The sequence below is a fragment of the Chanos chanos genome, chromosome 16 (genome assembly GCF_902362185.1).
Source record: "Chanos chanos chromosome 16, fChaCha1.1, whole genome shotgun sequence".
Taxonomy (NCBI): domain Eukaryota; kingdom Metazoa; phylum Chordata; class Actinopteri; order Gonorynchiformes; family Chanidae; genus Chanos; species Chanos chanos.
Window position 1 is genome coordinate 13,619,270 of NC_044510.1, and position 6,000 is coordinate 13,625,269.

Genomic DNA, 6,000 nt, shown 5'->3' on the forward strand with positions numbered 1-6,000 from the left:
CGGTGGTATACAGAAAAACGCTGATTAGTACCAAAGATAGGAGACACCATCCTCTCCGGACCCCTGTTCTGAGCTTCGCCCCCTCCACTCTCCGCTGCAGAGCACACTTCTGGCCAACACAAAAAAGGGTTTATTCAAAAGATCTTTTGTTCCAGGTGCAATAAATCTGATGAACGGAATGCTGTGATTGACTTACTTTTGCTGGGATTAAGAAACTGTGCTAGTTTATAACTAGTTTATTTGCTTGTTGATTTATTTGTGATTTATGGAGTGATTGATTTTTATTTTTTTTTAAATTCTGTTTATTTATCCTCTTGTGATTATATATTTGATGAGTATTGTGTGTATTGTGTTGTTTGAGGCTGATGACTGTTTACTGTGACTGGTGAGACCAAAGTCATGGTTCTTGCCTTGGATGGACTATACAATTCTATTCTATTCTATTCTGTTCTGTTCCATTCTATTCCATTCTATTCTATTCTTACCTTTCAAACCATTTAGAAACAGGATGCATATACTTTTGAAGCATAAGCTTACTCTTCACAGCACACAGTTCCTTCCAAATCAGTTATTCTTCTCTTTAAAAGGTAAACGATGTTTAAAAGTTACACGACGTTTACTTCACGAAATCCAAATTAGTGTCCAGAATTTCACAGTGCGTATCACGTGGGCCTGAACAGACGTGGCGTGTTGTCGGTGTGAGTGCAGAAAGCTGGCTTTTGTGAAGAAAAGAATGATGTTTCCTGCCACAGTGGCTCCACGTACCAACATCACCCGAGTTTCTACGGCGTTCACTGTCACCTCAGTGAGTGTGAGGTCCTGAACCACTGTTTAGGAAAAGTCAAGAGCACCACAGTCTAAAGTCTAAAGTCCTCAACTCTCACAGGAACACAACCATGGGGTACAGGGTGCCATGAAGTATACACAGTTTAAGTCATTTTCTGTTGGTCTGAAGGGAATAATATGCTGCAAATGCCTGAAGAAAAGAAAGATTCAAATGTCAAACAGAATGAGTATTAACGCTGAATGCAATGTCCTGGATCAACTTCGTGTTGAGATTTAGACAGACACAAAGAGAGAGAGAAAGAGAGAGAGAGAGAGAAATCGGGAGTAATTGTTTTGCAGAGTAAAGTGAATATTTTGTGATCGGGCCTTTGCAGAGAGTCTCTTGAAAGTGCTGAGAATTTGAACTTTTCTCTTTTTCATGCTTGGCCTACTTGGCCTGGAATGATGAGCGCTGGTAGAATATCACAACAACACAAAAAAGAGACTAATGAACCCTGTGACATGCCCCACCCCCCACACCCCCGCAAAATAGACTCTGACATCAAGACTTTATAGAGAGTCCTTAGTATCTGATCATACGCTTTTACTGCAAAATTTTTCTTTTTTTTAAGCCATTTTAGTGTTCATGCGATCTGTTCAGTTTGTGGGTTATGATTGTGTGACATCTGAATCCACAAATGAAAAATTGAACTTTATTGCTTTTCGAAACACTCTATCAAATTTGAAGATATAAAAATGAAAATCTGCCGTTTGTGTTCGACTGCATCAGAAAGACACTTCTCTTGATGGATTTTGGCACAGAAGCAAAGTTCACAATCTCGACTGTGAACTGTTTCTAAATATTTTTTGTTCGGTCTTTGTTTCTGTTCAATGTTTGTTCAATCCCTTTTTTTTGTTTTTCTTTTCCACGACGGTAGCTTGCGCGACTTCACGGGTGGATACACGGACGAAAAGTCTAGGTCAAACATCGCATCAAATCTCGGGAGCCGAATTCGAGAACGCCTACGTGGGGTTCGTGTCCGGGAAGCTACAGGTCGCGTGTCTTTGCCAAGAAAACCAAGAAAAGTAAAAAGAAAAGAAGGTGAAAGCGTGATGTCATCTCGGTCACGTTTAAAAAATATCTGCGTCTCGCAGACAAGGGGAGAAAATAAACAGAGCTCTTGGCAGCGTAGTTGTCAGCGGTGCTCGTGAGAACGGAGCTGGCTCCGTCGTGTCCGGCACCGTGTCCCACCCGGGTCGCTCGCGTGTGAAGTCATTTGGCTAAGGGGACCCTGCGCTCCTCCCAACTTGCGACTTCCTCTCAGACCAGTGGTGTGGGACAACAGCACAGAAGCCAACATGACGTGAACTATCAGATATTGAATCTTGGGGGGGGGGGGGGGGGGGGGGGAATGAAGGCTTTTTTTGTGTGAGTCCTAGAAACTCTGACAGACACTTGAATTTGAAACCTTGTTAAAGACTATGGTAAAAGATTGTAGAGTTAGGGTAAGATTTAAGAGATATCTAAAAGGAGATAATAGTGCTGAACATTTCCTAATCTTTTAGAGAGGAGAGTGATTATGATTCGAGTGGTCGGATAATGAAAAGTGGATTGCGGGAATTGACATTCTGTTTTCCTGGTTGCCATGGCAGCGCAAAGAGATGCTACTTCTAACATTACGCTTTTGCTAATTAGGCCATTCTCAAGAATTCACACTCCAGTATAAAAACAAATCCACCCAACGGCACAATTAACATTTTCTAAGTATGGACGTTTTTGGAAATTGGACAGAAATGGTTTCCGTCGACCGGTTTGCTTTCCAGATGAAAAAGTTTGCTGTAGAAAACCTCTTCTGAAAACTTCTCCTGAATCTGGCAGTACAAGATAAAAGACTCATAGTTTTCGAAATCTCTTTCTCTCTCTCTCTCTCTGTCTCTTTCTCTCTCCAAATGCTTGATGGAAAATGTTCTGAGCTGACATGGGCGCTTCTCCGATCTCTCTTAGTCTTTTTTTTTTTTTTCCTTCCAGTCTTCATCTAAAGACACACAGGGTCTATTAAACACACAACCAAACCTTGACATTTGACACTTGACAGCACTGTTTGTTTTCTCTCTGGAGAAACTCTCTTGTTTAGGAGAAAGGGATTCTGACACCTGAGGTAATTAAGGCTCCTTTAAGTTTGTTCTGTCTACCTGTCTTGTGTTTTGATTTTTTTTTTTTTTTTTGCTCTGTCGGTCGGTCGGATAAGTCAGCGAGGATACGAGGAGAATACCAAACCGAGTGGAACGTCACGACAAAAGGAATCATTCCACCTCAGCGAACATTATGAGTGGGTTTTAGACAAAAAGGAGTTTAAAAACTGCGGTTCGCTCCGTGATCTATAGCCTGACAACTCTCCTCATTTATTAAAAGCCAAGACATCTGGATGTGTAGCAGGGCCGTGAACAGCTGCGATCAAGATTTATTCCTTGACCCTAGCTGACGTTGTTATTGGACAAGAAAAAAAAAAAACTTGTGATGAATGACTTTGTTACGTCCTTGCATTGTCCAGACGACCAAAGGCACCGACACGAGAGGTGACATCAATAGCTCCATTCGGCTAGATACAAAAGAGGCATATGTTATGTTTCTGTTGCCCGAGACAACAAAAAAGATGGGGAAAGCGTGGACTTTTTGTGTGCGAGTCATGCCCGCTGCAATTCATAAAAAAAAAAGACTGAGAGAAAGGCTAAAGGTAATTCGACCTGACCTTTACCGTGACTAGCTATAAACGCTTTTCCATACTCTTCATCCACAGAACGTTCCGGAAACAGAGGCTTCCTTTTCTTAGAAACCGAGAGAGAAAAGAAAGAGGGAACAGTGTGATCAGGAGAGATGGGTGTGTGCGCTGTTATTTAAGGGTCGTCCTCATCCCTGTGCAGATATTTTCGACGTCCAGTTATTTGCGGCCTATCAGTTTATTTTCTTTTTATAGAGCTGCGTACTGGGGGGGGGGGTGGCCTTGCTTTAATCTACATCAAACTTCGGATTAACATTTCCTATCCTTCCGGAAATGACTCGCTCCAAGAACTGTGTGTCCTTCCTGAACACACTCCCTAACCGGTGAGCCTGTCGTCCCTGTCGGCTAATAAAACCATTGTATACAAACCACAGCTGTATTCTCAAACCCACCCAAAACTAGGAAGAGGCTTTCAAACAAAGGTGCCTACTTTTGCACAGAGCAAACTCTCGCTCCAGAGAGATTGGTCTTTAGCCCAAACCCGCTGTGAACTGAGGTAAAAGAAAAAAGCAAAAAAAAAAAAAAAAGCACAGAGCTCAATTAAACGAGAACAGAAAACAAAGATTTGAAAAGGGGTAACCATGGCGCTGACGACCAGCCTGGTTTGTATTCTGGTTGTCTCGGAAATCGCTTTGTATAAAAGTGTCTGCAAAATGAATAAATGTAAATGTAAACAGAACTAACGGCTCAGGTTCTGATTTGCCATTCGGCGAAGACGAACGCGGGGCGGATATCTGCGGTCGTCCTCCGCCTCCTCCGCTGCGTTACCGTTTTTTTTTTTTTTTTTTTTTCAAGCTTAGATGAGCAATGGGAAAATGGGAATGCGATTTATTAGAGATTCGGGATGCTGTTGCCGTCGTTGAGACAACCCAGGGATCTTGGAGAGAACTACTGAGGGTGTTTAATCATTCTTTTGCGATGTGTCATCCATCTGAAGAAGTTTTTTTTTTGCTTTGTTTTTTTTTTCCAAGCTAACTCATTACTGCTGTGCTCGAAAAGGGGAAAATGCAATGAGAACCAAAGGTTCAGTCAAAGGCGAATGAGAACAGACAACATGGTTTAATGCTAATTGGCTAAATTAGACCACAATACAGATGTGGTAACCATATTTGGGAGATAAAACCAAAGCTAAATCGAAAGGAATGCGCCAAGTAAAAAAAAAAAACGGTTTTGTGTCATCAAAGTGATACATCTCCTCTAGTTTTGACTGAAGATCATTAACCATGTTTAGGTGGTATGGCGTTTGTTTGGCGGAAATTCTGTTGGTCTTATCCTCTAGCACTCTCTAGGAAAGAGACCCTTTTGTTCTCCATTGTTCTGCAGAGTAACAAAGCTTCCTTTTGATTTGCAGAGAGGAGATGGATATTGAGAGAATTTCTTTAATGTCTTCAACAATTGCTTGAATTCCATTGTCGACTCTCCACTGTAGTTTATAATCTCTTCTAGAGAAGAAATAAAAAGGGAAATCTCTCCACAATAGCATCTGCTAAAATAAACATCGCTGCTTGAGTAAAAGAAAGAAAGAAAAAAGTTTTGTTTTGTTTTGTTTTTTTCTCCCCGTAATAGAACGTGAGTCCGTTCAATGTATTCAAGCTTGTCGGTCTCTTACGACTATTTCAATTATGCGTTCCATCTAGATAGGAGTTGGGAAACAAATAGAAAAGACCTGAATGTTTGGAAATGTCGAGGGGTTTGGTTCTGACCTAGAATTGCCCTCTGTTCATCGCCGGGCCGGGGCCAAAAAAACACTGCCTTGTTTCTATTTGAGTTTACACTTTGAGCCTGTATCAAAACAACAGACGCAGTCACTGGCGCCTATTCTGAGCACCGACAAAATAAAATAAAATAAATCAATAGTAATATATATATATATATATATAAGCTGTCTGTGATAATTGGCTATTGGCTCTTTAAATGTACACCTTCACTGACACTTAGTACCATGTTCTATGTTTTTTTTTAATTTTTGGAGATTGGAGAAACATTAACGGCTGGTAAAACAGACTAACTTTAGAAAGGATCTTTTTCAGGTACCCATCAGTCTGTACTTCTGCCAACTCCATTTTCAAAAACAAACGGAGGCTGTGGTGTCTCGTGATCAGTGTGGTCATTGTGAGAGGTCCATGCTGTGGAGCAAGGATCCTTTTTTGTTGTTTTGTTTTTGTTTACAGACTCTGATGCTTTGCGCTTTGATTGTCTTGGAACATTGATCTTAGCAAACGCAAACATTATGCAAACATTATCCAAACACGGTTTCTGACTGAAAGGGTTCCACAGGTAACGGCCTCATCCGGCTTTAACGAAAGGCTTCGCGACCGGACCGGACCGGACCGGGACCGGGACCGAACCGACAAGGCGGCCCAGTAAACGCGGCGATCCGCCCGCTGCACGCTGCTTTACAGTAAGAGTGAGGTCCATTCTCCTCTCTGCTCCGAACCCTGTTTCTCAGCTTTCA